Source organism: Psammomys obesus, unplaced genomic scaffold (assembly GCF_907164565.1).
Source record: "Psammomys obesus unplaced genomic scaffold, mPsaObe1.curated_primary_1811, whole genome shotgun sequence".
Lineage (NCBI taxonomy): Eukaryota > Metazoa > Chordata > Mammalia > Rodentia > Muridae > Psammomys > Psammomys obesus.
The window spans coordinates 6,451,466-6,463,895 of NW_026592710.1; positions in this window are offsets into that span (position 1 = coordinate 6,451,466).

Sequence of the window (12,430 nt, forward strand, 5' to 3'; positions counted from 1 at the left end):
CTGTGGGCATTAGTGGGGTGTGTGGGTCCACAAAAGGGGATCCGATCACTCTCCCTGCTTCCCAAAGACCCTCGGTATGGTGCTGCCCCGGCAGCTTGCTCTGATTCCACAGATTTGGCCGATTTCAGCACCCATTATGTGTGCAAAATCCTCTTGATGATTGCCAGGGCTGCTGCTGGGATTATTTGGGTTTTGTTTGTTTTTGTTGTTTGTCTGATTTGAGAGAAAGTCTCACATGGTAGGTCAAGCCATCCTGGACCTCACTTTGTAGAGCAGGCTGGTCTCAGACTCTAGGAAATCCTCTGGCCTCAGGCCCCTAAGTACAGAGATCGCAGGTCTAAGCTGCTCTACCTCCATACAGTTGCTGATTTCCAAACTCTTCCTTTTACAAACTTCAAGTAAACAGAATAGATTCCCAACCCCCACTCCCAACCCCCATTAAAGGCATTTTTTAAAAAGTCCTCTTCAGGGTCTAGAGAAATGGCTCAGTTAAACTAGAGCACTCATGGGCTGGAGAGATGGCTCAGAGGTTAAGAGCACTGCTTGCTCTTCCAGAGTCCTGAGTTCAATTCCCAGCTACCACAACCATCTGTAATGGACTCTCATGTTCAGGTGTACATGTAGGCAGAACATTGTATACATAATAAAATGAATAAATCTTAAAAAAAACTAGAGCACTCACTGCCTGAGAACCCCTCTGGTCCCCGCCCCCACACAGCAGCTCACAGTCATTTGAGTGACCTAGTACAGACAGTCGGACGCCCTCTTGTGGCCTCTGTGGGCACTGCACGCACATGGTACACAGACATGCATGCAGATCCACACATACATATTAAATGATTAGGGCTGGAGTGAGGGCTCAGGGGTTAAGAGCACCAACTGTTCTTCCAAAGGTCCTGACTTCAATTCCCAGCAACCACATGGTGGCTCACAACCATCTGTAATGAGATCTTGTGGGATGCAGGCACACACGCAGATAGAATACTGTATAAATAATAAATAAGTCTTTAAAAATAATTAAATAAAATAGAAAAAACTCTCTTGAGTTGAGCATGGTGGAGCATATCTGTAATCAAATACTCGAAGTGGAGGCAAAAGAATCAGAAGTTTAATGTCACCTTCGTCTATACAAGCTCAAAGACAGCGTGGGTTATATAAGATCCTATTTAAAACAATCTGTCCTCTGACTTATGCATACGTACCCACACATAAATTAAATCAACGTAAAAAATTAAAGTAAAAAAAAAAAAAAGAACAATAGGGGCTAGAGAAACGGCTCAGTGGTTAAGAACATGGATTGCTCTTCCAGAGATCCTGAGTTCAATTCCCAGCAACTACATGGTGGCTCACAACCATCTCTAACCGGATCCTCTTCTGGTGTGCAGATACACGTGAAGACAGAGCACACGTATACGTAAATAAAAACATAAATCTTAACAATAAGAACAATAACTTTTCAGGTGTTGACTTTGCAACTTGTAAGATCACCACAGAAAGTAGCTAACAAAATGGGGACTCCTTCACCACCCCACACACAGCAGCCTAAGGAACCATACTGTTACATGCGACGGCAGAGAGGAATTTGAGGAAGATAACAAAGGCCTGGATAAAAGACAATGCACGGTAAGGGATTAGGGTTTGGCTGAGTGATACGGCTCTCACTTAGCATGTGTGAGGTCTGGTAGCACTGTAGAAAGGAGCAGGAAAGAACACAGGCTTGTGGCTGGAGAGATGGCTCATCAGTCAAGAGCACTTACTGCTATTGCAGGGAACCCCGAGTTCAATTCCTGGCACCCACATGGTGCCTCCCAGCCACTTCCAGCTCCAGGGACACCCTCTTCTGACCTGTGTGAGTGCCAGGCATACACATACATACATGTAGGCAAAGCACATACACACATAAAAATTTAAAAAAGTTCTTTAAATGTAACATAGGCTGTTATCACAGAGTTAAGCAGGCATGCATTCTGCCTGGTGATGTTTAAGGACCTGCAGGAGCAAAGCACTGTTTTCTCTCTCCCCTCACTCACAGCTTGGTTACCTGGGAGAATGGCAAGCTCACTTGTGTGCAGAAAGGCAAGAAGGAGGACAGAGGCTGGCACCACTGGATTGAAGGGGACCTGCCCCACCTGGTACCTAGACATTTTGTTCTTCTAAAACGTTTTCGGGGTGGAAGGAGATGTTTAGATCTCTATTTCTTTATTTGTACTCATCCCTCTGTGTGTATAACTGCACGTGTGGATGTATGCACACCATATGTTTGCAGTGTCTGGAGAGAACTCAAGAGGGGGCTGGAGAGATGGCTCAGAGGTTAAGAGCACTGGCTGTTCTTTCAAAGGTCCTGAGTTCAATTCCCAGCAACCACATGGTAGCTCTATAGTAACCATCTATATAAGATCTGGTGTACAGGTAGAATGTTGTATTAATAACAAATAAGTCTGTTTTTAAAAGAGAAAGAGAGAGAGAACTAAAGAGGGCCCTGGATCCCCTGGCGCTGGAGTTGTGGGTGGTTGTGAGCTGCCCGGTATGGGTGTGGGGAGCTGCACCCTGGCCCTCTGCAGGAGCGTCAAGTGCTCTCAGCCCCTGGGCCACCTCTCCAGCCCACCTTGTTCTTACTTTAATTATGTTGTTATTTTACTATTTAGAAATTGTCATAATAGTAAATTTTGATCATATTCTTTCCCCTCCCCCAAGTCCTCCCAGACTATCCCTTCTTCCTACCCACACGATAACATATTTCTTCTCTGAAACCAAAATAACCCCCCCAAAATGTAAAGAAATTAAAAGCAAACAAGAAAAACAACCAACCAAACAACAACAACAAAAAAAAAAAACCCACCAGACAATGACAATAAGCAAAACATGGAGTCCATTTTGCATGGATCCACTTCAGCACATGAGGTGTGTCCTGGAGTGCTCTGAAGGGAACTGATTTCCTCTCTCCCAGAAGGCCAAAGGGTGGGACCTTGTGCCATTTTCTTCTCCATGCTGGAGTTTGTCGGGCTTGCATCCATCAGGCAGGTCTTGAGCACACTGCCACGGTTTCTGTGAGTGCACTCGTGTGTTGGCCCTGTTGTGTCTCGGAGACGTGGTTTCTCTGGAGTCATTCACCACCTCTGGCTCTGACAGTCTTTCTGCCCTGTCTGAATAGATCTCAGAGCCTCGAGGGGTGTTTTGAGGCATCCCATTTAGGGCAGTGCTGAGTGCTCTGAGGTCTCTCACTGTTGACCATTGTCCATTGTCGGACCGTGGGTCTTCGTGTTAATTACCATTTAAGGCAAGAGGAAGCTTCTCTGTTGAGGGTTGAACAATGCGCTGATCTGATCCCAGATGAGCGCCCTCTGTTCTTATGTTTGAAAAGATAATAGCAATAATAAAAGAAATGTTAAAACAAACAAACAAAAAACCCATTGCCAGCCATCCTACAACTTTGTTTTGCTTTTGTAAGTTACCTTCATGTCCTGGGCAGGATATGTCTGCCTTTTTATTCAGTACAAGAACGTTTTTTGGGACTGGAGCCATGGCTCTACGGTTAAGAGCATTGGTTGCAGGTTCAAGTCTCAGCACTCACAACTGTGTGTCGCTCATAACCGTCTGTAACTCAAGTCCCAGGGGATCTAATGCCCTCTTCTGGCCTCCTCTTGCTCTGCAGGCATGTGTGCACAGACACAAATGCAGACAAAACATCCATACAAATAAAAATGAGAAAATATATAGATTTTCATGAAAGAACATCTTCTAGGGTCTGGAGATGGCTCAGTGGAAGAGCAGACGGCCAGGTACTGCTCTTGCAGAGGAGCTGAATTTGATTTCTAGCACTGTTAGGTGGCTCACACCTGACTCCAGCTCTTCGGTATCCAACACCCTCTTCTGGCCTCTGAGGGTAACAGCACTCATGTGCACATGCCCCCCCACAGACACACAAATATACATAACTAAAAAAAATAAATAAATCTTAAAAGCGGAACGTTGCATAGTTTCCTAGATGGTGTTTTTCTGTTGAATTCGCCATGTAGTTTTATTTTTTACTTTATTCCTTACGGGGCTTTTGTTTTCATTTTTAGTTTTTGTTTTTCTTTATTCTCTGTCTTTTCTTTATACTCTGTCTTCCAGCTGGGCTCGACCTCAGCAATCCACCTGCCTCTGCCTCTTGAGTGCTGGAATCAAAGCCATGTGCCTCCACTGCTTGACTTGTTTTTGTTTCTGGTTTTTGGTTGTTGTTGTTTTGTTTTATTTTGAGATAGGTTCTTTCTACCTACCCCTGGATATCCTAGAATTCACTATGTAGACCAGGCTGGCCTGAAACTCAGAGAGATCTGCCTACTTCTGCTTCCTGAGTGCTGGGATTAAAGGTGGGTGTCACCGTTCCAGGAGTAATTGACCCTGTATTTTAAAAATAGGTATATTTAAGGTCGTAAGCTGGGAACTTCATGTTCCACCTTCTGATGGACAGACATTTAATAAAACACTGTCTGTAGGCTTAGATTTTTCAAACACCTACTCTCTTTAAAGTTCTTTAACCTCCGTTCCAAGCCCCGACCTTAGGTGGGAGATTAGTAGGGAAACAGGTTTTAGGCTTCTTTTATCTGCTTCCTGCAGATAAGGGTTCTTTGGTTTTTTGGAATTACCAAACTCACTCTTCAGGATATACCAGCAGCCTAGTCAAGCAGCAAAACAGCAACAGCAACACTCGCCAGCAGCAGCAGAAAGATGTAGTAGAAACAGCTAGACTCCATCCAAATGGCACCAGTGTGCCAAAGCACCAACTCTGCCAAAGCAGCCAGGGAAGTTCTCTGGAGCGTTTCTCTCTTCAAAGACCAGCAAAGGATGCAAACCACAGCAATGCAAGAGCATAGAGGTGCAGAAAGCTTCGTCTTACTGTCCGTGGGCTTTTATTTAAGCCTTCTCAAAGTCTACACGAAGATGTTCTGCAGCTCACAAAACCCACGGCCCTCGAATGAGGTAGCTTTCAGCTGACCAACATCATGAGCCTTCTCACAGGGGGCTGTTTTCCTCGTTGGCTGTTTTCTTCAGGAGAAAAACATTCCCACATCCCACGCTTGGGACCAAAACAACAAAATTCACTCATGTGACACAACTGAGTTCCCAAAGAAACTAGGAGCTTCCACCTTAGCCTTGGTTTTAAGTCTAAGCACAGTGTTTCAGGGGCTTGGGGTATAGCTCAGTTGGTAGAGCACTTGCTGAGCATGTGTGAAATTCTGTATCTGAAAGAGCACATCTGTAAGCTCAGCAACTGAGAGGTGGAAGCAGGAGGATCTGGAGTTCAAGGTCATCTTCAGCTACACAGCAAGCTGGAGATTAGCTTTGACCATGTGAAATCTGGAGAATAAGAATGTTTTAAGGTGGTCTCTGCCAACAGTGGACCTCAGGTCCATGGTGCATCTTGTTACCTCAAGAGGCTGGAAGAGCAGCTCACCATCTCTTGCTTCGGGGCCTTCCTTCTTCACAGATAATTTTACAACCAGAACTTCATGACTACGGGTTATAGCTCTAACTAGTCAATAGTTCTAAAGTACCATCCAGAAGGTATAAAATCCTGCTTTTAGAAAGCATAAAAAAACAAACAAACAAAAAACTGGGGCTGGGTATAGTGACACACGCCTTCAATCCTAGCACCTGGGAGGCAAAGCAGGCAGATCTTTGGGAGTTTGAGACCAGCCTGGTTTTCATAGTGAGTTCCAAAACAGCCAGGGCTATGTAGAAAGACTCTCTCTTTCTCTCTCTCTCTCTCTCTCTGTCTCTCTCTCTATCTCTCTATCTCTGTGTATGTGTGTGTGTAAACACTTGGCATCAGAGTGGGAGAAGTAAGGGTGGAGAAGACCCTACATTCGGGTGTCAGGAGGCACCCCCACCCCCCACCCCCACATTTGATATCAGACATGTTGAAAAAGTACATCAACTTTTTTTTTTCTTATTCTTCCCCCCCTTCCTATCCCAGGAAATGTTCTTCGAAGGCCGGATGTGCGAACAAACACTCCAGAGAGCCTCATCCGTGTCCAGAGCAGAGCCCACTGGAGGCCACTGGGCAACGCCAAATTATCTTTCAAAAGGTGCTTGTCTTGGTTTGATGAAGGGTCTTGTCATTGGAAAGATGTCACACAGCCTGCACGAGATACTCTTTGGTTGCTTGGAAGCTGAAACTATTTCAGCTTCAATAAACCTGTCCAAGTGATGCTGATTTTTTTTTCTAAATTTTACTTGATTTTTTTATTTATTAACCTATTTATTTGAGACAGTGGTCTTACTGTGTAGCCCTGGCTGTCTTGGAACTCAATATGTAGACCAGGTTATCCTTGAACTCACAGAGAGTGGCCTGCCTTTCCCTTACCTCTGCCTCCTGGGTGCAGGGTTTAATGGCAAGTGCCACGACCCATTATTTTAAGGAACGTTTATAAGCTTGCTCTGGTGTGCAAAGTATGGGTCAAGAAACAGGACATAATTCCTGCCTCCAAGGCCAGCGAGACATCATGCAGCTGAGAAGAGGAAGCCTTTTAGCTGAAAGGCCAGGGTCTAGTTCAGGGGACTTGTCCGTTTGTTTTTATAAGCAGGCTTGTGCAGCTGAGGCTGGCCTGGAATTGGTGGTCCTTCTGCCTCAGCCTCCTGAGTGCCCGTGGGGGTGCTGGCTGCTGCTTCGCATCTGGCCGCTCCTGCCACCTGCAGCTTGGCGGGATACCTGAAGGGCTGCACAGTTAACCGGGGTACAGGATGTACGGGGGAGAGGCATCTCGGATGACAGGGGGATCATCAAAGACCTACCATCTGAGACCTCGAATGAAAAACTTTAAAGGTCAGGGTTTGGGTGGCTGGAGAGGTGGCTGAGGGCACTGGCTGCTCTTCCAAAAGACCCAGATTTCATTCCCAGCAGCCACATGGCAGCTAACACCCATCTGTAACGCCATTTCTAGGGACTCCTACCCCTGTTCTGGCCTCTGTGGGTACCGGGCATGCATGTGGTACATAGACACGTGTGCAGGTAAAATTCCACCCGCAGAAATAACACTGGGGGCTGGCAAGATTGCTCAGTGGGTAACGGCCCTGGCCCTCACGTCTGGCAAATTCAGTCCCCACATGGTGAAGGGGAGAACTGACTCCCCACAGGTCTATGACGTCCACATGTGCATCATGGCGTGCGCGCGCGCGCGCGCGCACACACACACACACACACACACACACACACACACACACACACACATCAGTTAGATCTGTCCCCAGCATAAGAGGAAGGTCACGATAAGACGGTGGGAAGACTGAGCATCCATTTGACAGGAGTGAGACTAGCCAGAGACAAGCTCTGGGCGGTCCTATGAGGGAATGTCTGGGTTTAGATAACTGAGGTGAAACGACCAGCCCTAACCCGGAGGCACCATTGCCTGGACTGGACAAGAGGTCCTTAAGCCCGGATGCCCGGATTCCCCACAGGGGTGGACTGTAACCCGGACTGTGAGTCAGCACAGACACCTCCTTCTCTACCTCCATATCCTCAGGGTATTTTGTCACTACAATAGAAGGGAGTTGAGGCAGTAGGATGGGCTGGATCCGAAAGGAGAGAGGGTTGTTGGTGGGGGAGGCACTTGGAGATGCAGATGAGAAGGTCCCGGTAGAAAGCCCTGGCCAGTCCGGCAAACAGCAAGGGCTCAGTCTGGAGCAGACGCAGCCAGTTTGGACGTAGCATCCACAGTCGGGTGAGTAGTGGCAGGATGCAAGGCGAGGACTACGGTAAGAGGTCTGGCTTGGCCTCCGGCAGCTGAGGAAGGAGGGAACCCACCGGGCAGAGGGCAATGCGGTGGGGGCCGGAAGTGGAGTTGCAGCTCGGCGGTGGGGGAGGATGCACAGGCCGGGGAGGACACAGAGGGGCGCCCAGGTCGGTGGGAACCTCCTTCTGAAGCTGGTGAAGTCCCAGCGGCGGGAGCCTCGACACAGACACGTTAACATTCTTTCGTGAAAACCTGTAAAGGAAACGTCACGCTGGCCACCTTCACGGCGAATGCGGAATGTGCCGAGACTCCAGGCCGCGGCGGATGCCGCGCGCGTCCAACCCCGAGCGGCCAGCAGGGGGAGGCTGCGGGGCCGCCGAGTGCCGAGCTCAGGAAGGCTGCCACGTGTCCGGGAGGACGGCGGGGAGCCCCGGGGCGCCCAGCACGCTCGGCGCTTCCCCGAGCGGGGGCTGGGCTGTCTGCGCAAAGCTGCAGCGACTCCGGGAGAAGGCAGGTTTTTACGGAACAAAAGAGGAAGCTTTTGCAAGAGCCGCTTCTGTCAGTTACCTGAACCGGCCCAGCTTGCCTGGGAGGATCAAGAATTCCAGCCTGGACTCCACAGGGGCTGGAGAGCCGTGGAGCTGGAGAACAATGGGAAGTCTGTGGCTAGGGAGGTGACCTGCAATTCTCCACAGGGACAGCCGAGGAGGAGCAAAGAGGACACTTGGTCCTTGGTTTTAGTTAGTTGTTATTTATTTATTCCAGCCCAGTAGGGACACAGAGAAAAGACCTTGTCCTTAAGAAAAGATAAATAAAAGCAAGCAAACAAAAACAATAAAAAATTAGCTTTAGGTTACACCACACCCTCACCACCACACAGCACCCTGTGCACGAGGGCGCGCACCCCCCCCCACACACACACCCTTTTGGAGGGGGTCAGTTTAGAGACAAGGTCTCCGTGTGTGACTCTGGCTGTCCTGGAACTCACTTAGGTAGAGATGTACCTGTCTCTGCCTCCCTAGCGGTGGTATTAAAAAAGATGTGGGCCACCATGCCCGGCCTTTTTTTTTTTTTTTTTTTTTTAATTGTGGTAAAAAATACATATATCAGGGTCAAGGAGATGGCTCAGCACACAAAGGCACCTGCCGCTAAGCCTGACTGTGATCTCCGGAATCTACAGGGTAGGAGAGAACATTGAAGGTTATCTCTGATCTCCACACCTGTGTCAGCACATCCACACAAATGACAAATAAGTGCACAAACAAAAACAAAACCCACACATAGGGTGGAGTAAAGACTTAGAGAGAGAATACCGCAGTGGGAATGTACTGTCTCCATGGCAGCTCACTTGGCTAGCACGCAGAGGCCCTGGGTTCAGGCAAGCCTTGCAGGCAACAAGAAGCAGGTAAAAGCAGCCGTGTTGGTTAATGTAAACAATACAAAGAAGGCTGCATTGAGAACGTCCGGACTGCTGAGTGTAGGGGACACACCTTTCATCCCAGCACTCAGGAGACAGAGGTAAGCGCTTCTCTGTGAGTTTGAGGCCAGCGTGGTCTACATAGTGAGTTCTAGCACGGCCAGAGCTACATAGTGAGACCCTGCCTCAACATAAATAAATAAATAAAAGAACATTTCATAGTATCAGGTTTGGAGACATAGATGTCCCCAGCACTAGGAAGCAGGACGTTCAGGAGTCAAGGTCAATGCAGAGGCTTCAAAGTCCTGTCTCAAGCATGCAAATAAGCCAAAGCAGATTAAAGGATATTCCCACTGTCGTGCTACCACCACTGCCTGAAGAACCATTTCCTCGTCTCTCATGGGTGCCCCGTCCCTATTAAACACTTACTCCCAGGCCCTGGAACCACCATTTGCTATCTGTCTTTAAGAGTGTCGCCACTCTAGGGACTTTGAATAAAGGAGATATTGCAATATTTGTATTTCTACGTGTGGCATATTGTGTGTGTGTGTGTGTGTTTGTGTATGTGTTCCTGTAGTTGCATGTGGAGGTCAAAGGCCAAAGTTGGGTGTCTTCCTCAATTGCTCTCCTCTTTTGTCTTTTGAAACAGGACCTCACTGAACCTGGAACTTGCTGGTGATCTAGACTGGCCCCTGAGCTCCAGGGAGAGGGAGCTGCCTGTCTCCACGCTCTCCTGAGTACTCAGTGCTAGGATGATAGGCACACACAGGCACAGACCACCATACCTGGCTCTTATGTGGTGCTTGCTGCCTCTCTCCCCAGCTCCAATGACTGGCTTATTTCACATACTATTAATCTCTAATGTCCATCCATTCTGGACAGTGAGTCAAAATTCCCTTTCTTTTTAAGGCTGGATTATGTAAAGATTTTGTTTTTATTCATGTGTGTGTGTGTCCATCTGGAGCTGGACTTACAGGTGGTTATGAACCATCTAACAAGAGTGCTTAAAACTAAACTCTGGGGGCTGGAGAGATAGCTCAGAGGTTAAGAGCACTGTCTGTTCTTCCAGGGGTCCTGAGTTCAATTCCCAGCATCCACATGGTGGCTCACAACCATCTATGCTGGAATCTGATGCCCTCTTCTGTCATGCAAATGATCTACAGATAGAGCACACTTATATGTAAAATAAATAAAAAAAATTTTCTTAAAAAAAAAAAAACTAAACTCTGGTCCTCTTCGAGAGCAGAACATGCTCTTTTTACTTTTTTAAAGATTTATTTATTTATTATGTACACAGTGTTCTGCCTGCACGTACACCTGCTCCACAGAAGAGGGCACCAGATCTCTTTATAGATGGTTGTAAGTCACCATGTGGTTGCTGGGAATTGAACTCAGGACCTCTGAAAGAGCACCCATTGCTCTTAACCTCTGAGTCATCTCCCCAGCCCTACATGCTCTTTTGTTATTTTAACTTATGTGTCCTTGGGGAAGGTATTTGCATCAATACAGTTGTTGGTGGAGGCGGATCCCTCTGGAGCTCCTGTCATAAACTGCCTGACCTGGGTCCCGGCTTGACCTAGCAGGTGCTCTTAGCTGCTCTTAGCTCCGGCTGCTAAGGCTAAGTTACTGTTTCCTGTGTTGCTAGACCACATTTTTCGTGCACTTTCTTCCCTTGCTCTCTGACCTGTTGTGTAAAGGTGCTGCTATGAGCACAGGTCACACCTGCAGTCCTTGCTTGGCTGAAGCAGGAAGATGCCACAGTTCAGGGCCAGCCTGGGCTACATAATGGGTTTCAGGCCACCCTGGTGGAACACAAATGGCTCAAAACAAACAAAACTGTGTAAAAAAAAAAATCTCGCTTGAAATTGGACATAGTGATGCACAAGTTTAATCCCAGCACTCGGGCGGAGAGGCAGGAGGATCTCTATGAGTTTGAGGCCAGCCTAGTCTACAAAGGGAGTCCAGGACAGCCAGGGCTACACAGAGAAACCCTGTCTCCGGAAAAGAAGGGGGGGCCTCTTTTGAATCCCTACTCCAATGCTTTTGGCTGAGAAGTGGAATTCCTGGGTCATGTGGTAATTCTGTGGAAGAACAGCCAAAATGCTTCATGCTGACATTCCCACAGACGGTGGCTTTCTTCCCATCTTGGCCAACAACTGTCACTCTCTGGTTTTTGGCAGTACCCATCGCCGTGAGTGAACTTAAGGAAAAAAGATGGTAAAATTACATAGCATAAAATTGGCCATTTAAGGGTTGGAGAAGCAGCTTTGTGGTAGGACATTTGCCTGGCATGTGTGAGGTCCTGCGTTTGATGCCAAGAACTTCTTCAAAACAGGGTTTCTCTGTGTACCCCTTGCTGTCCTGTAGACCAGGCTGGCCTCGACTCAAAAGTCCACCTGCCTCTGCCTCCAGAGAGCCAGAAGGTGTGTGCCACCGCAGGCAGGTGTTTTGCTTTTTTTGTTTTGTTTTTTCTTTGTTTGTTTTTGAGACAAAGTTTCACTGTGTAGCTCTAGCTGGCCTGGAAATTGTTATGTAGACCAGGCTGACCTCAAATTCACAGAGGTCTACTTGTCTCTTATCTGCTGAGTGCTGAGCTTAAAGTCACCCACTACCATGTCTGCCCTATTTATTTTTATATATGTTTATATATATAATATATGTTAATTTTATATATGTTTTGCCATATAACCAAGCTCAGATCCATAAATATGCCATCAAATTAAAAATTTTCAAGTGTGATGGTGCATGCCCTTAATTCCAGCACTCCAGAAGCAGAGCTAGGCAGATATCTGAGTTCAAGGCCAGCCTGAGCTACAGAGAATTCCAGGGCAGCCAGGATTACACAGAGAAACTCTGTCTTGAAAAATAAAAAATAAAAATAAATTTAAAAAACAAACCAGTTGTGGTGGTGCATGCCTGTAATCCCAGCACTCAGGGAGGCAGAGGCAGGCGGATCATTGAGAGTTTGAGTTCAGCCTGATCTACAAAGTGAGTCCAGGACAGCCAAGGGTACACAGAGAAACCCTGTCTCAGAACAAACAAACAAAAACAAAAGGAAAACAAACAAATAAATAAACAATCATACCCAAAACCCCAAAACCCTCAAGATCTTTCTGCGCATGTCTCTGGAGTGCTGGCATGGGCCTCCAGGCTCGAGCCACCACACCAGGCTTTAAGAAGGATTCATTCCCACAAGTGGGAACCTCATATCCAGTAGGGTTCCACAGAGCTCCTGCCAACCCCAGCCTGCTGTCTGGCTCTGTGGATTTGCCTATTGGCTTCTCATGTAAATGATATC